The sequence below is a fragment of the Myotis lucifugus genome, unplaced genomic scaffold, assembly GCF_000147115.1.
Source record: "Myotis lucifugus unplaced genomic scaffold, Myoluc2.0 scaffold_241, whole genome shotgun sequence".
NCBI classification, from domain to species: Eukaryota; Metazoa; Chordata; class Mammalia; order Chiroptera; family Vespertilionidae; genus Myotis; species Myotis lucifugus.
Window position 1 is genome coordinate 1,341,938 of NW_005871289.1, and position 27,305 is coordinate 1,369,242.

Consider the following 27,305-nt stretch of genomic DNA (forward strand, 5'->3'; position numbering starts at 1 on the left):
AGCCGTTCACAGTTGTTAAAGATTTACGGGCAGGCAGCTTGGAGTTTAAACACGAGATGACACCAGAAGCCTTTAATGTACAGCCGAGCTTTAAGCATGATCTGGGAGGAGAAAATGGTCTGTGAACTCCCTCTCGGAGATCTTAGAAGTTCTGTTCTATTGTCTGCAGGCTGGGCTGCAGCCACGGTGCACTTCATGGGCTCATAAATATAACATTATTGGACCAAAAAAAACACAACAATCCTTCTCCAACTGATTAGGCCCAGATTGGTCAACCCATAAATCATTGCTGAACAAGAACTATAAAGTTGTGAATCAATGTGTCTGTCCCAGATCACCAAATCGGAATGAAAAAGCTGGAATTAAGTAGCTGGAGTTCTTCCAAGATCCTTCTTTTCATCCCCGCCTCCCGCCAGCTCCATATCCTAGTGCGCTAATTTTAAAAGGCCCTTTTTTTTCTTTTTCTTGCTCCTGGGCCTGCCTGTGGACAGCATTTCAGAGCAGGGAATTTGTTAGAGAAGCAAAGCTGGGGAGACAAGAGGCCTGCCTGTTGCATTTCCGGTCAGGACTGATCTGCGGCTCCATCGTGTCTCCCTGGCCTGGGTCTCCACCTGCGGCTGAGAGGTAATGGCATTTATCATCAGTGTCCTGAAGACAGGAAGGCAACAAGATGCCCCACGTGTGACTGGTGTCTAGTGGGTGATCAGGTCATATTTAGTCAATGAATGGATGCTTAGACCCAATTTATTTAAGGGCTCTGAATTACTAAATGCAATCATCCCTTCTCTTAGAACAGCACATCCGGTTCAAAGCCATCCCCTGTCCCCGTCGGACGTGGTCACCCTTTGTGGATCGGGGAACCGAGGTTGTTTGCTGTGAATGCTCACATGTGCTCTGAGAGCATTCTGTGCCCCAGGGCCTCTGGGTCCTGAAGCAAAGCTTGTTTTCTGAATCCCCTTTTCCAAAATATACTCTCTCAGTACTCTTTCCCCCTCTCTTTGTCAGCCCCATTTTGGGGACACTCCACGTACCTCCTTTCTCCCACCCTCCAAGGGCTTATTGTCCTACTGTCCTGGGCTGGGTGCTCTTACTCCTCCCCAGTCGTCTCAACGCCCAGCTGGCCTGTCATCTCCCATTTAGGATGGGGATGTATGCATGCTCCCATACAAATTCCTTGAGCTGGTGACCTCCGGGTTTTCTCTAAACACAGACTCCCAGGGTTGGAAGGAACTTCATTCCCACCCAGTTCCACCTGCTTGTTCTGGGAAACTGAGGCCCTGAGAGGAGTACTCACTTATCTAAAGTAGAACTCAGGCCTCTCGAAGCCCGTTTTTCTTCCTCCCAGTGTGAGCCTTTTGCTGACTGCGTTCATGTTCGTCTCCCGTGGAGAAGGAAGGCCCTCGCCAGGTTCCCCTGAAGCTGTTCTTCAAGCCCTGTGTCTGTGCACTTGGCTGTTTCCTTTGGACACTTTCCTTTTCTCTCGTATGTTCTTCTCTCCTTGCTGTGACTCATATGACCAGGAACAGACAAGCCCAGGACCCCAGAGAAAACATCCTCCCTCCAGTGTGTGCCTCTAGGAGGAAGGAGGCTGAGTGACAGTGCGACTTGATGAATGAGCTCCATGTTGGTGTGTTCGCACCAGCGGTCAGAGAAATCCTGCAGGATGTGCCCAGGGAAATGGATTCTGTGAGGCTAGCTAACTGTACAACCCTCCGCACAATAGCAGCACTGTGCAGAAAAGGCGGCTTTGAAACGGGTTTAGTTTTATGTTAGTTCCAAGTTTAGGTGAAGAGCCAAGTTCAAGTGAAGGGTCATTTCTGCAGCTGAAAGACTCGTATTCCTCCTCCTCACCCTGATGCAGCCTTTGCCACCCTGGCTCTTCTACCTCTTAAAAATTCTGACACTGTCGCTCTACTTTCTGGGAAAACATTCAAAACCCCAAATAAGAAATACTGTGATCGTGCTGCTTGGACATAACTCTTTTTTTGCAGCAGACCTGTGAGTGAGTGTGAATGTAACGAATCCCACTCCCTAGAGAATCATTTTTAGCCACGTAATGCTTCTTTGAGCCCATAGATCTGAGGGCCCATGGAGAGGGGATGGCAAGATGGTAAAAATGACCCTAACACTTCATCCCTCCTGTATCCATGCCCTTTGCCATAACTCTGTATTGTCCCTTCCATGGCTGTCTCTGGGCTTAGTCATGAACTTGTTTTGGCCAACAGGATAAAGTGGAAATGATGTGTATCTGTTCTAAAGCTAGACCTCAAGAGGCCTTGCCTGTTTCCTCTTGCTTTCTTGTGCATCTCTCATTGCCATGACAACATGTTCGAGCTAGCCTGAGGAATAGACATTGTCCCCAGAGCTGATCGCCCCAGTTGTCCCAGCCAAAGCCAGTCTAGATCAGCCAAAAGCCAGCCAGCCCCAGACATGTGAGTAAGCCCGGCTAAGCTTAGCAGAGCCACATAGCTGACCCTGAGCTGACCTCAGGTGTTTATTGTTGCGTGTCACTGAGGTTTCCTGATGCTAAGACAGCATTATAATGGGAGTAGATGATTGATATGGGAAACTATACCATATACTTTTTATCATGCCTTTATTCCTTGTCTCAATCAATTGATCAGATACACTATCTGGTCTACATTCTTAGGTGCCTACCCAATATTCATTCTTCCCTTCTTTCTTTCTTTTTTTTTTTAATTCTTACCTGAGGATATGTTTTTATTGATTTTAGAGAGAGGGAGGGAAAGAGAGAAACATTGATCAATTGCCTCCCATACACACCCTGACTGGGGATCCAACCCACAACTTATGTATATGCCCTGACTGGGAATTGAACCCACAACCTTTTGGTGTATGAGACGATGCTCCAACCAACTGAGCCACCCAGCCAGGGCACCATTCTTCCCTTTTTGCTACTAACAGAACCATGTGCCCAGCTAAAAACCTACATTTCCCAGCTTCCCTTGTAGAAAGGAGTTGTCATGTGACACTCCTTTGGCCAATGAGGAGCCAATACACTGAGTGGAGTTTCCTGAAGAGGAGTGGGGACTCCCTTCCCCACCTCTCCTTCTTCCTGTCTGGAATGAGACTGCAATGCTGGAGGGTGTTACTCTGAGGTGACAGCAGAAGCTAAGAATGACTGAGAGAGAAGACAGAAAGAGCTTGGGCCTCTGATAGTATGGCCACAATATTAGCACTGTGCCAATCCCAGAAAGCCTTCTTTGTGGACTTCCAGTTACAAGAGAAAAAAATAAGACTTCTAAATTATTTATGCTACTTGTAACTTAGTGTAATTCTTAATAGCAAACTCTATCTCCCACTTTATCTTCATTTGAAGAAAGTGCTTAGAACAAACAAATTAAGGCACATTCTAAAGCTATCTCACAGAAAATATGACTGCTAATTACTGTAGAGGTTCATAAATTATACACATAAAGCAACAACAACCTCTTTGCATTTATATTTGTTAATAATTTTCAAAGTTCATGATGCTTTCACTTAATCCTTTTTAATATACTTGTGATTAGTATCCCATGCCCATTTTATGCTAAGGGAAACTGAGACATGGGAAGTTGAGTTCTCCCAAGCAAAACACCTGTTAGTAAAAGAACTAGAAAGAGACTTGAAAACAAGGTCCCAGGCTTTCTGAGGAAGGATAGTAGACCAAACTCGAGTGATTTAATTTATGTATCTTGAGCTTCAACTGGACTCCATTTAGGGAGATGAAAGGCGCTGAATTCTTTTAACTGCATGAACCACCCCAGAATGACAGTCACTAAAGTCCAAGACAGGCTCATTTACAGGAAGAGAGAAGGAAGAAAGGGCAACTTGTTGCCTTTTGTGTCCTTAACATTATTTTCTTTCTTCTCTGCTCTACAGTGGAGTAGTGTTCATTGGTTGTGGATCTGTCTTCCCAGAGCTTCCTGGTGAGTCCCTCAAAGAGTAGGACTAGGTGTTCTTTCTTTATGCATCTCTGGCAGGGCTGCTAGGTAGAGTTGTGCAGGCTGGTCATAGCACAAGGGTGCCTGGCTGAGAAGTGACTAAAACACACACTCAGCAGGCGGTGGGCCCCATGGGATTGTCACACACTGAGAGAAAGTACTTTTTAAAAATTTGCATACAGGTGCTCTGTGGAATAGTAGGAGCCCTTGTCTTGGCACCTGGAACATAGTATAAGGTGCTTATTTGATAAATGAATGTCCCCCAGTTGATTGCTTCTTTCTGAAGGTCATTTTGATCAGTATTACCAGTGATAAAGTATTTCAAGGGTAGGAGTTGGCGAGTGCAACAGATGCTTTAGATTTTTCCTTCTCAAGTTGCTATAAATACTCACAGAAGTAGAGCAGCAGTTTCAAGGTTCAGAGAGTAAAAACAAAATAAACAGCCATCTTTCTTAAACATGTAATATGTGTCAGATACAAAGGTAGGTTCTATTAACACTCCCATTTTAAAGACGAGGAAACTGGGGTTCTGAAAAGTTAAGCAAACTACTCAAACAGCTAGTAAGCAACAAAGCTTGGATTTGAATCCAGCCTTGTCTGATTTCAAGATCTTTGTACTTTGTCCTGCATTTCCATAACCATGTGAATTCTTTGTCATTAGTGCAAATGTAGCAAAGACAGTGGTATTCATAATTAGTCAATGGGCTCCCCTAAATTTCCCACCCTTGCTTACAGTAGGTTGGGCCACATGATTGGGTTCTACCCATCGGAGGGAGGCAGAAGTGATGTACAACCAACTACAGGCATGACCTCTAATAATATCCCGGGGGAACCACCATCCCTCTCTTCCTCTATCACAGTGACCCTGGAAGCCACATGTTGAGATATTAGCATCTCAAGATGGAGGGACCCTGGGTCCCAGAATCACTGTATGGAGAGAATTGCCCTCAAGAGCCACCCAATCCACATCTGACCTTGTTGAAACAAGAAATGACTTTCTGTTGTGTTCTTGGAGCACAGTGTAGCTGAAGCTAACTAATATAGCAGAAATAGGAATTATTTTACACATTCATTTCATATACTTGTTTATACTGCACAAAATATTTTCTTGATCCTCATAATAACATTGAGAGATCAGCAGGGATCATGAGCCCCATTTTATAGGCCAGGAAACTGAGGCTTAGAGAAGTGAAATGATTTGCTCAAGACCACACAGTTGGTAGGTGGTCAAACCAAGGTTAGGCCCTTGGTATTTTTCCCACACTTTGCAATTTTATAACTTCCTAGCTTGATGTTATAAAAGCAAGCAATAACCTCAGAGGGAATGAGGGTCCCACTGTATAGAGTTCTGCAGATTAAATTAAACACCTTGAAGGACTAAAAGGCTAGGTAGCCAGTACAGACAGGTGTAGTACATTCCAATGGCTCATATTCTTAAGTCAACAAGCTGCAGGCGTCCTGTGGCTGCTCAGACTCCTGGGTGGTCCTGGAGGGGAGTCCAGAACCTAGCTCTTAAGCAGTCCAGTGTGCAGACCTCCAATCTGAATTGCAGGCTTGAATTAAAGAGAAAAAGTTGTATGCTCTAGGTGAAAATCCTCAGTATCTCCAGGAAAACTTGATCATGCACGTGTGTGTGTGTGTGTGTGTGTGTGTGTGTGTGTGAGAGAGAGAGAGAGAGAGAGGTGAAACTCAGAAAGGTTAATTTCAGAAAGGTTAATTTATTCTAAGATAATATCAGGGTTCTACCTCTGAGGATAAAATCTGACATTTATTGAACATATACTATTTGTAATGGCCCTCCAAAGTTGGTGTTACTGTGCCTAATCTACAGTGAGGAACTGAAGAATCAGAGTGTAAAAACTCGTTCTAGGATACTCATCTAGGAAGGCTCCCAGGGAAGCTTTATAAAGCCCATGTAGGAGTTCTCGATACAAAAAAGGGAAGGGATGAAGGGTAAAAGCACTCAATTTCCCTATCCTATACAAATACCCAAGTAACTCTTAGGTTATTAGCCATAGTCAATTTAACACTCTTTAAAATCTATTGGAGTCTTTGATCTTACTTCTTCTCAATGGAAGAGGATCCGCAATAGATGTTGTCCCTTTCATAGGAAGTATAGCTTCCATTTAGTTGACCTGTGTACTAAGAAGAGGGCTGGAACCTCCTTGTTCAGGTGACCTCTTAATGACTTTGTAAACACTGATTGTGTCCATGTTCAGTCTCTTTTGCTGCCTAAAGTCTTCAAACCTTTGTCTCTTTCTCTAGGTCAAGCTCCTGGGATTTTTATCCCAGAGACTTGGTGAGCTGTCAATAGCTTGAATGTGACAAAGATCCAAGTCACCTCCACTGTGGTGATTGGCATCCTCCGTTCCTTACTGTGGTTGAGTCTTCATTCAGCACTCCTGCCTGTGAAGCTCAGGCTACTGACAGAGGTCCATCCTCAAACTGAGAGTTCCTCTGGGGGGCATCCAGCTGCCCAACTCCAGGGCACCATTCAGCAATCAACTCTGCTTTCTGTGTAGATGTCTCTTTAGAGTTGGACATTGAGACAAGACCTTGACCCTGTTTTTAACTCATTCATTCATTCATTCATTCATCATGCATGCATACATTCATTCATGAATTCTATTAAGCACTAGCTGTATTTTAGAATCTCAATTGGTCTCTGAGATGAAGAAGTGAATAAATCAGGTCTGTTCCAGTTGAAGGGGACATACCATCCGGACACAAGCCACTATGGAAACTCAAGAATCACTATTGACTCTTCCTCTCCCTTAACCTCCACATTGTAGTCAAACATCAAGTCTTACCAATTTTGCCTTTAAAATACTCATCATAATCATCTTCAGCATCCCAGCCACCGCTCTCGTAGTTTAGGTCTTTCATACCTCCTTTGTTGAGTGTTTCAATTCCCTTGTAACTACTCTGTCTCACCTGTTCTTATCCTCCTTAACCACTCTCCCGTACCATAGCACAAACGATTTGCCTAAAATACACATCTAAATGAGTCACTCACTCAAAGTTTCAAGTGGTTCTCTTCTGTCCACTTAACTTCGAGTACAAAGTCCTGGGTGCCCTGGCTGGTACCTGCTGCTCCAGCTCTGTCTTTTGTGGATGCTCCTGGCCACCAGACTGATTATCCAGTCCTTTGGTATGGGCTGGCCTCCAGTCCTCCTGGTGGGCAGTTATTCGGACTCTCCCCCAAACACACTGCCTCTCTGCCTTTGGTCCCTGCTCCCTGCCTCCTTTGTAACTCCTGTACCTGGATAACTCCTATTCATTCTTCAAGGCTCATCTTTGGGCCCAGTTCTCCCCAAAATCTCTTATTAATCCCCAGTCTCTCCTTGACAAGTGCATTTGCTTAGCAGGCCCAGGCTGGCTCTTGCACATCTCCATCATTGCTCTTAACTGATGGTTTTCTTTGGTGTCTTTTTGCTTCACTAGATGCTGGATTCCCAGGGTACACACAGTAGGCTCCCAAGAAACTAGCTGAATGAATAAACAAACAACTTCAATGCAATGGAAAACAAGGCATCCTCAGGGACTGACTGACTCCCACTGGGGAATCTGGAAGTGGCTTTAAACAAAGGATATGGGGTTGCGTGTGGAAGGAAGCATAGGAGCTTGTGGGAAGGGAGTAGGGAGGATACACCCTTAATGACCTACTAGCAAAAGTTTTGCTTCCTGTTCCTGTGACTTTATGCTCTGCTGGCCTAGTAGTCTTAGTTCCTTTCACCAGGATACAATAATGATTCCATTGAACTGAAAGTCTAGGCTGCCACTCAGCCACTTTCAGCTCCTCAACCTCTGAACCATCATGCAAAGAAGGGAGTGACTGTGCCGGCCAGGGCGAGTGATCCTGACGACCAAGGGGAAATTGGACTGGGACCCCATAGTGGAGGGAAGGAAGACAATGCCTGGAACACAGGAGATCCCTTGGGGGTATCTCTTGGTATCACTACATTCTGTGATTAAGACCAATGGGAAACAGCATCCGTCCAGTCCAGGCAGGACTCCTGGTGGCCCAGATCCTTCAGGAGTGAAGGCTTGAGTTGCTCCACCAGGTACAGAACCACAGCCAGCAGAGGTGCTTGCTGAAGGCACAGGGAATACAGAACGGGGAGCGGAAGAAGGTAGTAATACCAGCTACCACCCCAAGACCAGTTACAGGAACAAAGACTGTAATTGTCATGAGACTTCCTCCTTATTTTGTTATGAACATGTGTGTGTGTGACACGTAAAATTAACTGTCACCGCTCCTCTCATGTTCGTCTTCCTCAGAAGAACATATCCTATCTGATCATAGCAGGCCTGGGCCCCCAGCAATCCTCCTTGAGGTCATCTGATTTCTGTGTCCCTGTGTGGGCAGGAGCTTAGTGATTTCAAAGAAATTGTCGTCAACAGCCTTCGAGAAAAGCGTACTGAGAATTTACCAGAGTGAGAGGCTGTGTAGAATGGTGAGTCAGCGACAGACTTGACCCTCAAGTGGTTTTACAGTCTAGTAGCAAAGCAAATATAGGTGTTGTTTTGTTTTTTGTGTTTTTTGTGTTTGCTATTCTGCAGTTATGTTTGTCTGTATCAGTACAATGTTCATGAATAGGTATAGTGAGGGCAGACGCACCTCATACACACTATCGTTGTGGTCTGAGTGCTCTGCTCATCAATGCCCGTGACTGCCAGTGACCGTAGCTGGTTAAGCAAAGGCTCCTTTGCCAGCTGGGCAGCCTCCAGGAAGATAGGGCCCTTCTGGGCTCAGAGGCCTGAGACGTGGACCACCAGGGCTGCCATGACCCCACTGCCACCCTCCCTGGCCCCTCTTCTCCTGTGTTCCTTTGGTTGCTTTCATTTTGTCCCCCAGGTCATCCGTGCTAGAGGCTGTGCAGCTCAGGAGGCAAAATGGTGCTCTCTGAACAGTGAAATTTCAATCCCAGCTTTTCGGGGCTGGTCAACCCCAAATCACTATACTCTAATGGCAAAGTGCATCAAGAAGCCTCCACAGACAATTCAGCAGTGTGCCTCAGGAAGGCTTACAGTGCATTTCTAGCCAGACAGTGGAATACTACTCAGCAACAAAAAGGAATGGACTATCGATGCATACAATAATGTGAGGGAATCTCACAATAATTATGCTAAGTCAAAGAAGTCAGAGGGAAAAGAGTGTATACTGCAGGAGCCTATTCATACAAAACTCTAGACAATGCTAACTAATCTATAGTGACAGAAAGCAGACCCGTGGCTGGTTGGGGGGCGGAGAGCAGAGACGGGGAGAGGAGGAAGGAGTGCAGGAACTTATGAGGGTAATGGGCATTCATGATCTTGATTGTGGCAATGGTGCCACGCGTGTGTACGTATGTCAGAAATGATGAAATCGGGCACCTTAAATATGTGCAATTTGTTGCATGTCAATTATACCTTAATGGGGCTGTTTGAATTTTTTTTTAATGCGTGTATATTTTTACCCAATAATTCCATTCTGGTCACCCTCCTAAGGGAATAATTGAGGTGCTCAATTTCTGTTCAAGATCTTTAGCACATTGTTTAGAATAGTGAAAAAGTTCAATAAGAGGGCATAGTTAAAAAAGTTAATGCTTAAATAAATTCCAGATGATGATGGAATATACTGTGTATGCTTTTAACACACTCTTATTTACCGTGATGACAAAAATGTTTGCCGTGTAGTGTTTGGTGAAAAACTCATTTACAAAACAGTACAAACTTTATGAGAGGAAGATGTTACAAAGTAGAGATATGTTAGAAGAAAGACTAGAGGGTTTGTACAAAATACCCTAAATGGGTAATGGTGGGGTCACAGATAATTTAAATTTTCTTTTTAGTGCTTTTAACATATTATTCAAATTTTCTACTTTTGAAATGTATCACTTTTTAAGGTAGAGAACAACCTACAGCAATAGGTGTGTGTGTGTGTGTGTGTGTGTGTGTGTGTGTGTGTGTGTGTGTGTGTAGGTGCCACACCTCTCTGTTCTCTGCGAAGGCTGCAGGGGAAGGGCCTGCTCCTCTGTTCTCCCTTCTTCCATTGCCAAATCTGTGCTGTCCCTTGACCACCGTGAGCTCCAGAGAGCTTGGGGACACCCGCGGCTTGGGACCCCCAATTCTTCTGGGGGCCCTGGCACTTGTCCCCGACCTGATTAGCCTGCACACGAGGCCACTTGCTCTCTGCGCTGTAAATGGCAATAGCTGAGCAAAGAACGGTTGTGGCCAGGTCATGGCAGAGCCCAAGTGTCACGGAAGGCGGCAGAACTTGGTCTTCCCAGCTCCTTCCCAGCTCTGTTTCCTCCGAGTAAGTACAGCTTTAAGAGCCACTCAGGCAGCAAAGCGGTCACCACTGCCCAGGCCAGAGGTCGATTACCTTCCAGCAAATACTGTCGCCACAGGGTGGGGAGGCTGAGTGCAGTTGGGGTGTGTAGGCCAGCCGCCTTTCCTGACCTCCTTCTTCGTTTTCTTCCCCAGCAGCGGAAGCTGAGGACTGCGAGAGGTGCTTTTAGCTTTCCACCCGGAGCCGGCTGGCTTCATGGGTCTGGTGTGCTGCTCTCTGGGTTGTGAGCTGGCCCTGATCTGAACTGACAACTGAAGTTTCATGCAAAGGTCTGATGCACTTTGCAAACATGCTGCTTGTGCTCCAGGGATAGCAGGGCTGGAAGGGCTGAGGGGCTGTGACTCAGGCAGCTGCAACTGAGAGGTTATTGCTGAATGAACAATGGAGGAATCAAGACCAGAAGCATCTGTGGCCTGAAAACTAGGTTTGTTTCACTGGGAGAGGAGGTCTGGGGTACAAACCCAGGGGTATACCGTGGGTGGCCTTGAATATGTGGAGGGATAGTAACATGATGGGTGGGCTGCCTAATCTCTGTGAGGCTCAGTTTGCTCATCTATAAAATGGGATGTGAATGCCCATCTTGTAGAATTCATTCATTCATTCATTCTCTAAACTAGCGGTTCCAACCTGTGGGTCGCGACCCCTTTGGCGGTCGAACGACCCTTTCACAGGGGTCGCCTAAGACCATCCTGCATATCAGATATTTACTTTACGATTCATAACAGTAGCAACATTACAGTTATGAAGTAGCAACGAAAATAATTTTATGGTTGGGTCACAACATGAGGAACTGTATTTAAAGGGCCAGAAGGTTGAGAACCACTGCCTAAACACTGATTGAGCAACTACTATGTGCCAGGGGCTGAAAACACAGCAAATTAATTAGACATGGCTTCTAGTTCCTTATGGTTCTTTCCTGTTAGTTGCTGAGAGGTCGGGAGGTTATTTATACCTATGACCATGGTGACTGACATATAATAGATGCCCAAGAAGTACTACGTTGTCACTGAGGCAAGCTCCCTGCAAGGGAGTAATGCCGGGGCCAAGTCACTGGCCACAAGGCAGAAGCCTGGATACTAGCCCTGGTGCACTGACCAGAGCTAAGGGACCTGCAGAAGCCAGTAAAGGTTTAGCTAGAGGTAAAGAAATGTGCGGGATCCAGGCTGCCATTGGAAACAGGTTTTAATTGGCTTCTGGAAACAATTCTTCTGAATATATGCTATTCATGTGACTGGATGTTCATTTTGTATATCATTCACTTATTTTAAAATCATCCATTTAGTTACAAAGCCTTTGTTCAGTCCTAGGCACTGTGCTTAGAGCTCAGGAAGAGACTAAAGAATCCCGGCATGTGGCACTTGAGGATCTTGCAGTCCGGTGGGAAGAAAAAGAAATGCACATAAACAAGGCCGGTGGTAGCCCAAAGGACCAGCGGAGTGACACAGGTCAGTGCGGTGGGAGGTCAGCATGGGTGGGAGAGGCAGGAAGCTGGAAAATATCTTAGAGCAGATGAATGGATAAGGGGCCTTAGCTAGACTCTGAGCCTCAGAGATGCTTGTGGGAGAGTGAGCAGACAGGCCCTGGTGAGTGGAGGGACATTCATTCATTCACTAATGCATTCACTCAACAGATCTTTTCAGAGTGCCTACTGCCCAGCACTCTTCTAAGCTCTGGGAACTCAGCGGTAAGCAAGACAGAAAACCACCCCTACCTTACTGTAGTTTGCATTCTAAAAGAGGAAGACAAAAAATAACTAATACGTTATGTATAGGCAGCAGTTCCCGAATGTTTTCGTTTCAGACCCTATATGTTCTTAAACATTATTGAGAACCTCAAAGAGCTTTTGTTTATGTAAGTCAAAGCTATTGATATTATAATACTAGCAATGAGGCTTAGAAATTAAAACTATGCATGAAATTTAAAAATAACAATATACTCCTAACATTTTAGTACAAATAACATATATTTAGTAAAAAATTACTATTTTTTTCCAGAAGAACAATTTAGACAAGGGAGGGCATTTTGTTTTTTTGCAGATCTCTGTAATTTCTGACTAATGTAGGCGACAGCTGGGTTTTCATATCTGCTTCTGCATTCAATCGGTGCTGACGTTGTTCTGGCTGAAGTATATGGAGGAAATCTGGCCTCACACGGATATGTAGTTGAAAAGGGAGGAGTCTTTTAACAGCCTTTTTAAAAATTGTGGATGTTCTTTTTTGATACTACACCATAACCCAAGCAGCAGTTTCTTAAAGGTTAGTTGTAATGTTGAATTTGAAACTGTAACAGTGCTTTATTTCATTCAAATATGTTGGTCTATCCTACATTTTGAATGTATTTTATCCATGCACCATGAATTGATCATTTGGAGAGCATGGGTTCACCCAGTTTTGTAGATATTCCAAATGTTAATCCATTTCATAATGTAATAACAGAAGTCACTGTTACTCTTATCAACACCAATTTCATTAGAAAAGTCTTTTCAGTATTGGGAAGTGGTAGAAATAAGTTTTCAAAATTTTTGATTTTTACTGGAAAGCCTGTGTTTTCCCTTTGGCAGTAAATACCTCTAGTTATTTTCCAGAAAATATCAGTCAAATATCCAAGTCTGAGTGACCATAATTCATCACTTGGTCATTCTTTTAAGTGAAAACGGATTTCTGAAAAAATCAGCTTGTTCAGCCTGTAACTCAGTCTCACAAGTGCTTTCCTGAGACAATCATCATACTTCGGTAGGTGACTGGAGGGCTTTAGGCATATGCCTCAGAATATTAAGAAGACATGCACACAATGGTCAATATTTCAGAAAATTAATGATTTACATAGTTTCCTCAGGGACATTCTTAAGTGAAACCAGCACCTTTTGGAATGGGGGTGTGTGGCAGGGAGGGTCACAATAACCACTAGTACAGTTTGGTGCCACTGACTTGATTCACACAAAGGTGCCACCTGCTTACCCGCCATTGCCTTTGGATCACCAGTGCCAGTGCCAACACAGTGAAAAGGGCAAATAGCATCTTAGCATGATGATGAAATAGTGGGAATGTGTCTCGTGGGCCTTCAGGGCTTTGTGCACCACACTCTGAGAAACACTGATATAGACTATTACATACACGAGTGGGGAGGGCAACAGGTAATTCTAGCAGAGAAGAGGTTTTGGGAAGCAAGGGGGAGGTTGCAATTCAAACTGGTGGTCTAGGCAGGCTTCAATGAGGAGGTGACACTCAAGCAAAGGCTTAAAGGAGGGGAGGGAGGGAGCCCTGTGATATCCTGGGGAATAGCAGTCAAGGGAGAAAGAATGCCAAGTGCGAGGGCTCTGAGGCAGGAGCACACGTGGCATGTTCAGAGAACAGCAAGGCGGCCAGGGGGAGCTGTAGGTAATAGGAAAACGAGGTCACAGAGGAGACAAGAGCCAGACTCTGAGGGGCCCTCCAGGCCATGATAGAGGCCTTGGGCTTTAATTTGGAGTCAGCTGGAGAACTACTGAAGGGTTCTGAGTAGGAGAGTTGCTTCTGTAGCAGGAGGGGTGAAAGCTAAAAGGTAGGTTGTGGTCAGATTCTATAGTTGTAAGATTTGTACTTTTATCAGCACATAGTAGGTGTTTAAAAGAAGTATGTTGGATGAAAGACCGTCCTGCATCGCTGTGTCTATCAAGGAGCAGGGCTGTGCTGGCCAGCTTTTGCTATCATAATCAACACCCTCAATAACCCAATGGTTGAAAACAACACCAAACATTTATTTCTTGCTTATATTACTTACATTTCTTGCTTATATGACATATCATTGGTGGGGTGGGGAGGGGGGAATGAGTATTTGGGAGCCATGATAAAATCTAGAAAGGCCCCTCCGAGGGTGAAATGTGGTCATCGTCAGCTAGATAAATTAATGATGCTTTTGACTATCTCTTTTGCTTATGGGGCCCGGCAAAGGCCATCTTACAAGAATGCTGCTGCCAGAATTGAGTCACTGGCTCGTGTACACAAAGAACCAATGCATAGTCCTCCTTCTGTGATTCATTCCAAGAGAAGGACCAAAAAACCATGGCCTTTTCACCCACGGAGCACAGAGCTACCGTAGGGTTGCTCAGCCCGACTACACGTGTTCTGATGGGGGCCCATGAGTGGGGCCAGGCTTGGTGCTCTGGGAGAGGGTCTCGGTCACCTCAGGGCCTTCAACCACAGCACTGGGATCACCTGGTGGGAAAGATTCTTGGACCTTAGGAAGCTTTGGTGATTGGGCCTGGGACTGTCTCCAGGCCTTTCTCTTGTACTCTGAAGAGTAGGGGCACCCTAGCCAATTTGGCTCAGTGGATACAGGGGTGGGCAAACTTTTTGACTCGAGGGCCACAATGGGTTCTTAAACTGGACCGGAGGGCCAGAACAAAAGCATGGATGGAGGGTTTGTGTGAACTAATATAAATTCAAAGTAAACACCATTACATAAAAGGGTACGGTCTTTTTTTTTTTTTTTTTTTTTAGTTTTATTCATTTCAAATGGGCCGTAGTTTGCCCACGGCTGGGAACGTTGGCCTCCAGACCGAAGGGTCTTGGGTTCGATTCCAGTCAAGGGTATGCATCTAGGTTGCAGGTTCCTCCCCAGCAACCAATCGACGCGTTTCTCTCACATCGATGTTTCTCTCTGTCTTTCCCTCTGTCTTCCACTCTCTCTAAAAAGAAATCAATGGAGAAATATCCTCAAGTGAGGATTTAAAAAAAAAAAAACGAGTAGGGGCATCTTAATGATATAAAATTGGAAAATAAGCGATATCACAAGAACCCGCTCCTGGCTGCTCTGCCAGTTTGCCGACCACTGATCTAGGACAGCGGTTCTCACAGGGGTCGCCTAAGACCATCCTGCATATCAGATATTTACATTATGATTCATAACAGTAGCAACATTACAGTTATGAAGTAGCAACGAAAATAATTTTATGGTTGGGTCACAACATGAGGAACTGTATTTAAAGGGCCAGAAGGTTGAGAACCACTGATCTAGGAGGACCTATAGCTTGGACTTTGGGGTGGGGTCCCGGTACCAGACCACGCACCAAACCCTAGGGAACTTTCTTACTTTGAAGTTACATCCATTAGCTGGCCAGGTCACCGGTCACACTGACCACCCTCTCACCTTTATCCCTTCCTCATCTGGATTCAGCTGCCTGCTTGTCTCAGGTGAAAAGGAAGCCCCTCACAGGTAACTGAACGTTTCCCTTCCCTGACTCTGGCCCTTTAACCTTAAACTGTAGCCCCTGGGTTTCAACACACCCTACTTTTGAGAAATGCTTCTTTAAAAATCCCTCCACTGCCGGGACCCCACACCTGCCAGGTTCACTTTCGTTGGGTGATTTTGTGGGACCAGAGCCATGGCCTCTTAACCACTTCAGGTGATTAGAAGTGGCCCGGAGCCCGTCTCCCCCTCCTCCCGGCGGGAGTGGGAGGGAGTTCCTTCTGTGCAGGTCTCACCAGGTTCCAGCAGCTCAGGGACACCTCCACGGAGGCCCTGTTTGCGACCTGGTGTGATTTATAGCCGCACTAAAACCTCTCACAACAGACAAATTAATACTCAGACGCCTTTTCAGCGCCTCCTTTGAGAACGAGGTTTTGACTTGGGGCCAAGGTGTGGGAGGCAAGGTGTTTCCCTCCAACTCCATTGGGTGGCAGCCTCTGGGATCACACCCAGCTCGGCCGCCAGGCCTGTGCGCTCCAAAATTCCTCTCTGCTTTGACTCCGTTTCTGTCGCTGTCTTTCTCTCTCGGTTTTGGTTTGTGTGACTTCATTGTTCCCTCAGAGGAGGAACACCATGGGAACACGGTCGGGGGTGGGGAGACGGTCCGAGTCCTGAGTGTTTGCACATCCTGGGTTTGAGCCAGGCTCGCTCTCCTCCCCGGAGGACCCCGTCAGTGACGCCCAGACACTTGTCCTTGGGCGGAAGTGTAATATTATGTTACTAAAGTTCCAGCAAAGTCCTCCAGGTTTATAATTAGAACCGAGGAGGGAACTCTCCCAGCCCGTGAGTGAAGAGAACACAAAACTCTGGAGTCTGGGCAGAGAACATTGCAGACGGGGCTGAGCAAGGAAGTTCTGAGGAAAAAAATACAAATCCACACGGGAAGGACCAACTTTCAAAGATCACGGAAGATGAAGAAGGGCTTCTATTTATTTTTTAATATATTTTTATTGATTTCAGAGAGGGAAAAAGAGGGACAGAGAGATAGAAACATCAATGATGAGAGAGAACCATTGATCGGCTGCCTCCTGAACACCACACACTGGGGATCGTGCCCGAAACCCAAGCATGTGTCCTGACCAGGAATCAAACTGTGACCTCCCGGTTCATAGGTCAACACTCAATCACTGAGCTATGCCAGCCAGGCAAGAAATTAAGCATTTTAATTGAATACTTCACCAAGAATCTAGGTAACGAACGCTTTGCTGTTGTGATTCCCCCTTGCCAAGTGGCAGGGTTAGCAAGAAGCCTGTTTCCTGCAGTTTGAATAGCAACAGATAAACAGAAGGCTTATAAGGCATTCTCCACAATGTCCCCCGGAGGGCCTGTGCTTCAGAAGTGGACATCGGGCAGTCACCTGTGACTGTCACAGGCTCACACGCCCAAGCGCAGTCCATGGTCTTCTGATTCAATAAATCTGGGTGCTTCTTAGAAATCTGGGTTTTAAATAAATGCCCTGGCAATCCTGTTGTCATGGATCTTGTGTTTGGAAGCTGGAACACCAAGAAGGTCAAGATTATCTGCTCCTGCCAAACCGGTTTGGCTCAGTGGATAGAGCGTCGTCCTGCGGACTGAAGGGTCCCGGGTTCGATTCCGGTCAAGGGCATGTACCTGGGTTGTGGGCACATCCCCACTGGGGGGCGTGCAGGAGGCAGCTGATCGATGTTTCTCTCTCATCGATGTTTCTAACTCTCTATCCCTCTCCCTTCTTCTCTGTAAAAAAATCAATAAAATATATTTTAAAAAAAAAAGATTATCTGCTCCTGAACGTGGCTCTGCTGGTCCACCCTGAACCTCAGCTCTTCATCTTCATGGCACTGGACTCAGAAATTCCTCTTCTAATCTAAGGAGAGTGTCCCAGAATTGGGGTGTGTATGTGTGTGTGTGTGTGGGGGGGGGCGGGGGTCAAGCCTTTGCACACACAGTTATTTGCTGTCATAATTTAGAAAAATGGCTAACACTAGAAGCCAAATGTCTTTCCAGAGGAGGATGATTAAATGTCTTTCCAGAGGAGGATGATTAGGTGAACATGGTAACTCCTCCCACAGAATACTCTGCAGATATTACAGATGGTGTTTGCTAAACTGTATTATTATAAGCGAAATGCTCATGATATGACAAAAAGCAAGATACCAATGATAACATGCTTATAACTAGGTGAAGGAGGAAAATCTCTGTGCCTAGAGAAATGGAAGGTAAGACATACAACAAATGTTAGCCGAGGTTGTCTTTGGATGGGGGTCTTTGGATGCTTTTGTTTACATAATTCTTAAAATATTTTCTTTATTATTCATTATCACTTTTATGTTATATTACATATACACATGAATCTATATCTATGTAGAGATATAGGTATATCTTCATCTTAAAAACAAAGAATTATGCAGATTTGGTTATGAAACAGGAGCCGGTGCCACAGGGTGGTGGTCGAGGCCAACCTGCCCCTTTCACTAGGAGTAAGTGGGTGCATGATTCAGTGGTGTGTGTCTGCAGGTCACATAGAAGCAATGATGTCCTTGACCAGGAAAGAGGTATGTTCGTGTCACTGTCCTGTGATGAGGCTCTCCCCCTGCAGAGATAGGCAGAGGACATTTCTGAGCACAGTAGACTTTGGTGTGGGACCCTTGAGGTCTATGTCGCTGAGGTGGTTCTAGCTCCAAGGAATACCTTGGACAGAGATGCAGTGGGTGGGCTCCTTTTACCAAGCAGGACTGCCTCTGTCCCGCTCAGAAAGCCACCCCGTCACCGCAGGACACCAACGTCCCCGAAGAGCCCCACACCTAGTCGGATAACAGACCCTGGAGCTTCCCAGCTCAATGAGAGTGACCCTTGCCTCTTAGGATAGGGACAGAGAAGAGCTTGTAGGCCAATTCTGGTTGCTTGGAGTCCTGTGTTGGAAAAAATTGTAAGTCTGGGGATTAAAGAACAAACCAAACCGACAGCCAAACCCCCCACATCAACGCACTGTCATTGCCCAAGCTGGTGCCCGCTGTGGGCTCTGAGCCTGAGGGCACTCCTCGCTGAGCTGGGCCTGGGTCTCAGGGGGCTCTGTCTGCCCTGAGCGATGAGATGGAGGGGCTCCCTGAAAAGCCCAGCTTTCCTCTCAGGCTTACCTGGCCTCGGCGGCATCCCGGGCAGAGCTTCCTGCTTCCCAATCAGTGCCCCTGCCCTTCTTGATCGCCAAGGCTGCACTGTCCTCCTTGAGCCAAATCACCGTCAACCCCACTCCTACGCCTCGGTCTGCAGGAGAGCCTTTTGACCAGCTTCCATTATTCATTCAGAATGCGGCAGAATAAAATCGTTTAAAAAAATAACGCTGTTGAGCCTTCAGACTTGTCTTATTGACTTATTTAGGGACTTGTTCAAAACCAGTGCGGTCCAGTATAGGGGCCACTTGCCACACATGGCTATTAAAATTAATTCTAATTAGATATAGTGTAAAATTTAGTTCCTTAGTTGAACTAGCCATATGTCAAGAATTTAAGAGTGGTAAGTAGACATTGCACAGGAAAATTCCCATCATTGCAGAAAGTTCTAAAAGTTTTGTTGTTATAATTTCCTCTATCTATCTATCTATCTATCTATTTATCTATCTAACTATCTATCACTAGTTTCCCAACCCATTAAAGGCAAACCGAATGATGACAAGAAATGACCTGATATAAAAGGGGACAGTCATTCATTTATTCAATCACCAGACAAATGGTTATTGAGTGACCACATGTGGTGGGCACTGGTCAAGGTGCTTAAGCTACATTATTAAACAAAAGAGATGAAATCTCCGCACTGAAATGTGCTACACACCACTTTGGGGATATTTAATGCAGCAGCCTGATTTCCTTCACTATTTTCTGAATTGGTCCATCAATTAACAATCCAATTCATTAACAGATGTTTATCTTGAATCATCAAGAATAATTAATATACTTCAAAAAGGCAACATGTATATACATTTTAGACAGGTTATTGTTTAAGTAGCTAAAGGAGCTAGTTTCAATTATTTGAAAAAAATCTGGGATTGTTTACTCTTTTGTTTCCCTAAGTTTGGATAACTGTCATTTTATGTGTTAAGGGTCAAAAAACCCCACACCTGTGATTTCATGAGCTCTTTTTTTGCAGAGGAGTTTATACTGACCTTTCTTTCTATGCCTCTTCATGCTGATATAATTTGCTTTCCAGTTCTGTCCCTTGACACTATGTGACTCTGGATTAGTCATTTGAACTTTTCTATGTCTCAGTCAGAAGGAGAAAAAGAAACAGAACTAACACAGACATAACCGTGGGTGGCATAAATTTTATCAACAAAGTGCCTGAGAATTAGTACAAAGGTTCTGAGAGCGCTTTCTGATGCAAGCCAGGACCACGCGGCATTTGATACATCCCTATTATCTCTCTCTCTCTCTCTTTTTTTTTACTCTCTTTCCTGTCCTCCACTCAATACCCACAATGAATTCTCTTCTTACCCCTCATGACTGGTGAAAAACAGAAGCCAAGCCATAATAAGCTTAAATATTTCCTTAGAGAAAGAATTCAATTCTGGTAATAAAAAAATTGTGTCAAAACAGGTGAGGAAGAAATTAAGGTTTCTCAAGCACACTCCAGGGCTTGGAATGCATAATTCTTCCAGGTGGTAGAGGGGGTTCTGTGAAAGAAAGGGAAACATAAAAAATATAGGTCAGAATCAGGGCAGAAACTCCTAAGTTAAAAATGATGTCAAAGACAGAGTCCAGGATCACTGACGGATGGGAGACAGGGTGATGTATTGGAGCAGAGAACTCTCCATTGTTTGGAGCTAGACAAACCTCGGCCAAACTCCAGCTCCAACATTTGTTAGCTGTGACTCCCCCGCCGCCCCCCGCCCCCGTCTCAATTACTTAACCCCTCTGTGTCTTAGTTTACTCATTTGGAAAGTAAAAAAGAAGGATAATATAGTACCTACCATTCAGGGCTGTTACAAGTGTTCAGTTGTGTGAAGCACCTGCATACAGTAGGTACTTATATTAAGGTAACACTAGGTGTTTAACAGTTAAATGCCAATTTCCAGGGATTTGATAGTTTATTTCTTGCCCATGGAATAGAGTCAATGGAGAAAGGAGAAGGCTTTCCTCCATGTGGTCATTTCAGGGATTCAGGCTTTCATCCCCTGACTTCCCCACCCCCCCCGGAGCCTCAAAGACCTCTGCTTCCAGGCGGCAAAGGGAAATGAGAGAGTGTAGAAAAGCCCTGGCCTTAGAGGTGAGACTCATTCACGTCCATTCACATTACTTTGATGAGAACCAGTCACATGGTCTCACCGTGGTTCAAGGACGTTTGGGAAATGTAGTCCCAGCTTAGCTGCCACCTCTTAGCAATAGCTCCACACTCTGGAAGGGGTGCCACAGGTTTTGACCAACAGCTAGCCATTTTGACACAATGCTCAATCAATGGTAGCCCTTCCTACGTTATTTGGTATAACACACAGTCAAATGACAAGTGATTTTTGTTGTATAAGAAAACTTAAGCCGAAACCGGTTTGGCTCAGTGGATAGAGCGTCGGCTTGCGGACTGAAAGGTCCCAGGTTCGATTCCGGTCAAGGGCATGTACCTGGGTTGCGGGCACATCCCCAGTGGGTAATGTGCAGGAGGCAGCTGATCGATGTTTCTCTCTCATCGATGTTTCTAACTCTCTATCTCTCTCCCTTCCTCTCTGTAAAAAATCAATAAAATATATTTAAAAAAAAAAAAAAAAAAAAAAAAAAAAAAAAGAAAACTTAAGTCTGCTGTAAAATGCTGAAGGATAAGGCAGAACATTGAAAACCCAGATAATAAAACTATACAAGTAAAGTAAAGATTCAATAGTATTTTGGACTATGTCTTATTTGCTCATATTGGAAACCAAACAGTATAATGTTTTTATTAACCCAGCAAGCAAATATTTGTTATACTGATTATATGCAAGACGCTGGGCTCGGCATTGGGTGTGGACTGGGAAGAGGGTACAAAGATGAGTAAGACTTGGACTTGCCTTCAAAGAGTTTAGATGCTGGTAGGGGAGGGAAGATTTGCACAGCCTCGAAGAACCATAGCGACAGTGTGGGCAGTGCCCTGAGAAGTACAGAGTGCTATGGGATTTGAGAAGGGGTGGGATGGTTTCCATCCTGCATGATTCAGCAGCATGAGAACACACCAGACACTCAGAGTATATCTGTCCTTGTCCACTTGCCCCTTGATACCACCTCTACTTGCTCCACAAGAGCTCCCAATTTTTCTCTCAGATATCCTATCTGCTTCATTCCTGCTCTCCACAGCTCAGAGTCCTATTCTGCTTTGGATCCTTGACTTGTCTCTCCTCCCTGGCAGAGCCTGGGTCTCCAGACCCCAGTACCTGCACTGGGTCTCTTCTCATGGCAGTTCTTGAGAGCTCTGCTCCAGTGGGCTGTATCTCCCAGGTGAGGCCTGGTGTCCCAGTCACCACTCAACCGCCTTAGCTCTTTCTTATCTTCACATTAGGGGGTTAAAATTGCATTTGAAGCAGGCCTTGCAGAATGCACACAATTTTCCCTAGCCAATTTGGCACAGTGGATAGCATCAGCCTGCAGACTGAAGGGTCCCGGGTTCGATTCCAGTCGAGGGCACGAACTTCGGTTGCAGGCTCGATCTCGGCCTTGGTTTAGGTGAGTGCAAGAGGCAATCAATCAATGTGTTACTCTCACATTGATGTTTCTCTCTCTTTCTGTCTCTCCCCCTGTCTTCCACTCTCTAAAAATCAACAAAAAAATATCCTCGGGTGAGGATTAGCAACAACAACAACAACAAAGGAATGCATAGAATTTTGTTAAGTAGAGATGAAGCTTTCATCTCCGTAATGCTTGACTCAAGACTACTTTCTCAATTTAACTAGAATGTTTTCAGTTCCATCTATGGTTTTGGAAAGGCTGTGTCTGTTGGGCATTGTGCTGATTGCCAAGGACACTGAGATAAGATACAGAAACTCCTGTGATGTAGGTAGGGCAGTTGGTATCATACCCATTTTATGGATCAGGCAGATTGAGGCTTGGAGAAGTCATCACCTTTCCTATGGTTAATCATACAGTAAGTGGAATAGATGGAATTCCTCTCCAGTTTTCTTTTGCCCTAGCCCAGTGCTCTTTTGCCACATCAGAAAATACCATGGGGTCTAAATAAAGGAACTGAATTTTACCAAATTGATGTCCATTCAATAAGATACAATATCTTGTAAGACTACATGCAATGTAATAGGGCACTCTTGGAGATTAGACTGTAAAACCGTCAGTAGTCAAAGGAATAAACTTCTCAAATACTATTTGCTACATAAACAAAAGACTGCATTAATGAATTAATGGGTGCGTGGAGCCCTGACAGTTCCTCTAATCCAGTGATTCCCAAAGTGGGCGCTACCGCCCCCCGGTGGGCACTGCAGCGATCCAGGGGGGCGGTGATGGCCACAGGTGCATTTGGGGGCGATGAGTAACTGCTATTAAAATTTAAAAAAAATTACTTTCCAGGGGCTGAGTAATATTTTTTCTGGAAAGGGGGCGGTAGGCCAAATAAATTTGGGAACCACTGCTCTAATCAGAGGGGGCAGGCAAGTCCACACCTTGTCTGTTTATTCAGAAGCAGGTGTGAACCCAGGGGTAGGGGATAAAAGGTCCTCGCCCTTTGCTTTTGTGACCTTCCTCTGTCTCTGGAGGCAACATCTGAAACACCTGGTGAAAGTGTGCCTTGCTCAGTTTAGCTGAAACTGACATTTGATTTCAGTTCTAATATTACTCCTTCCTCTTCAGATTCTTGGGGCGGGGTGGCAGGAGCGAGGAGGCCTCCTTGTGAGACTGAAGCAGAAGGTTTCACTGCTGAGTGAAGAGGGATTTAAGAGGGGAAGTAGATTTGAAAGCAGACTGGTTGGGTGGAGCCCGAAAGGAATCCGGCTGTCGCGAGTACAAAAAGAGGCTTTGAAAACGACAGAGCTGTGAAGCTAGTGGGGGGATGGAGAAGTAGGCTCAGCGCAGGGCGTGGGGGGTGGGGATCGGGGAGGAAGCATGCTTTGGGTATTTACTGTAAGATAACTACCAGGCCTTAAGCATGAGCAACCTGTTTGGAGCAACTAACAGGAAAGCATAGCAGCCATGGGTCAGGGGAAGAATTCAGAGAGATGGTGTCGGAAATGCAAACACGACCAAGCTCACTGCCCTCCCAGGGCCCAGGACCTGTCCAACTCATGGAAACAGCCCCTGCCTGGTTTAAAAAACTGCTGTGTTTTTCTATTTGGGATCAAGCTGCACCCCTTTCGCCCCTGGAGGTTGTGACCAGTAGGTATGAAAGAACCTCTCTCAGTTCTAACCAGGAGCACTGCTTTTCTTAAACGCCCTATATTTTGAAAGGTAACAAAATCTGTATTTGAGATTAGAAAAATAAATGAGCAGGGAAACAGTTCGACAGAAAGAAGCTAACATGGCCATTGGGAGTGGCTTTCTGACTCTGAGCTCCCCAAAGCGGGGCCTTCCATACTCACGTCATCTTTACCTGGAATGAATGACTGATACCTAAGGAAACCCACTTTTCGGCCGACGCAAAAATTGCAAAATGGAAACAGGCCACCTGTTTTAGATCAGGCTTTGGAGGCCGTGCTGTGAACCCAGGAGGTCCAGAGGCCTGCATTTCTTTGTTCTCTTCTCTCCCACCCGACCAGAGTGGTGCAGGGGCAGCCCTGACAGAAGCAGGTGGCAAGGAAGGTGTTGGGTAACGCGTGCATCCCTGGGGATTAACCTAAGGATGAAATGAGAACATCGACTCACAGAGCGCCTGATTGTTGAGATCCTTGTAAGTGTCAGGCAGCGGGGCCCGGCCATGAACAAATAGAAACCCCTGCCTTCACAGGGCTTCCTGTTTCAATGGTGTGAGGCAGATGATGAGTAACAGCGATAGGTAGCGTGTTAGACAGTGGTCCATGATGGAGAAAAATGCTGCAAGGAAGGGGCTGAGGGAGTGTGGGACTGCCGTCAGGAAAGGCGATATTTATTTATTCTTTATTTTATCTTTTTAAGGAAGGCGATTTTTATTTATTATTTAATCTTTTTAGGGAAGGTGATATTTATTTATTATTTATTTAATCTTTTTAGGGAAGGTGATATTTATTTATTATTTATTTTATCTTTTTAGGGAAGGCGATTTTTATTTATTATTTATTTTATTTTATTTTATATTATTTATTTATTGTTTGTTTGTTTGTTTGTTTTAGGGAAGGTAACATCTAAAGCAGATACTGGAGCGAGCGCTGTGGCTCTCTGGGGGAAGAGGGGTCCATGCAGAGGGAACAGCGGGCTGACAGGCCCAGAGGTTCATGCCTGGTGTGTTCTAGAAGCTGTAAGGAGCCCATATGGTTGGCTGAGTGAGAGGGGCAGAGACCGGTAGGAGGACAAGTCAGTGAGGAGCCAATCCTCCGGGCCTCTAGGCCGCGCCTAGAATGTGGGCTTTTATTATAATTGAGGTGGATCCTCTGGAGGCGAACAGAGCGGATGGGATCTGAATTAAGGGAAGTGGAATCACCCTGGACTTAGGTTGTATGGTGAGAACAGTTAGCTGGTGCCCCTTGTCAGCTTATGAAGACACGATGGGGGGAGGGGACCGCAGAGTGGCCCAGGCTTTCCTGTAACCTGTGTGCTCACCTTTGTTCCACCAGCTGCTCACACATTGGCTCTGATGGCATTCTGGGAGTCAGCTAGGACATGTGACTGGGGCCTTAGGTCTGAAACAGATCAGCGAGTGTCTGCATTGTAATTAATTGCCTGGTGAGGGGAACAGCATGTCTTGAGCATCTCATTTTCCTATGCTGGTATGTCAGGTGCTGAAGCAGACTCTGGGGTACCATCATGAACAATAATGGGTTCCTGCTTCGCAGATGTCTATCGATCCAAACCTCCTTCTTTGGGCGGAGGGTAAGATGACATTAAACACAAGTGTGCAAATAACTACCCCATGTTAACAGTGATGAATGAAGCTGAAGATGGGTGCGAGGGGCTCTGGAACGTACTGCAGAGGGTAGATGGAGACCACAAGAAGCTTCTCTGAGGGAGGGACATTTAAGTTGAGGCACAAAAATGGGGAAGAAGGTGGCCTGGTGGAAAGCTAGGTGGGCCAACGCGCTCAGGAAAAAGGGGGCAACACATGCAAGGCCCTGGGGCAGGAAGGAGGAAGTGCATGCCTGGTGCCTGGAGAGCAGACAGCAGGGGTGAAGGGTGAGATGAGCCTAAAGAAGTGGGCAAGGCCCTAGCTGGTTTGGTTCAGTGAATAGAGCGTTGGCCTACGGACTGGAGGGTCCCAGATTCGATTCCAGTCAAGGGCATATGCCCAGGTTGCGGGCTCATCTCCAGTAGGGGGCGTGTGGGAGGCAGACGATCAATGATTCTCATCATTCATGTTTCTATCTGTCTCTCTCTCTCCCCTTTCCTCTCTGAAATCAATAAAAATATATATTTTTAAAAAGAAGTGTGCAAGTCTGGTCAGGCAGGACCTTCTGGCATGTGAGGATCGGGGTGTTTCTTCTGAGTTCAATGGGCAGTGCTAATGGGTGTTTAACAAGAGAGAGAACTCACCAGGCTTGCATCAATCGCGCTGGCTGAGTGTGGAGGGTGGCCTGCTGGGAGACCAGAGTGGACTCATAGCCTGTTGGGAAGCCCCTGCAGCATCCAGCTGGTCAAACTGCTGCACAGGGACAATTGAGGTGCAACAGGAGGGTCCCCCCAAGAATCACTTCCATTCACTGGCCTAAAAACCCTCCGGGTTAGCATCCCTCATTTGGCTTTTAGCTTTGCTAAGGCCTCCATTTCTATTCATCCCTATGAGCACGAACGCTGTTGGACTCAGCCTGGCTCGGGATCCCAATTCTGCCATTTCTGTTTGTGGCTGGGACAAGTCTCTGACCATAATTCCTTACTCTGAAAATGGGCAAAATTGCACTTGGGAAGATGAAATGAAATAATAACAATTTTAAGGCTCTGTCCCGATGCCTGTATAGGTAGGTACCTCCACAAATGCCAGTTTCAGGCTATCTAAATGAATCATTTTCTAATGAGAACTAGTTTCTCGAAATCAGTTTTCTTTCTGTTCCACAAAGAGCACTCGAGAGAGAGAGTGAAAAACATGATGGTGAGAGATATAGGAGACCATGACCTTCACCTTGGGCCTCAACAGCCCCCCGGGGCTCTGAGAACTGGAAATATGGACAATATCAAGGGGTCTGATGAAAGGTGCTGAACAATGTGAGATCTAACCATTGGAAGATTAAAGTAGTTTCTCTTCCTGTATAAACTCATTTCCAAGGTGAATGAGCACATTTAAAAAGAAACAAACACCGTCAACATGTTGCTGACTCGAAGCTGGGTGCTATCTCCCGGGGACAGGAGCGGCCCCGTGTCTATTTCTTCCACAGACGTCCTGACTTGAGTCCTCATTTAGAAACCAAAGGGGAAAACTCTGGTTTTTCAGTTTCTCTGGGTGTTTTCATTGTTCCTCCAAAGCGTCAAGATTTAATTGTGTATCATCAGCTCCTAAATCCCATTATCTTGAAAGCTTCTACTCAAACCCCTACCACTTAAACATTAAAATTTTAAAACCTGTTTTAAAAAATGATGAAGCTCAAGTAATTGACCTCATAAAGTTACAGAGGATGGAAATGTGGCTCAGAGAGGACTAAAAAAGAGACAGAACGTATACACAGGTGGATATATCCAAACTTGTAATGTCCTCCCCGGCCCACGGAGACCTGGAACCCACCTAAATCCTTGGCGTCTGCTGTTGAACATACG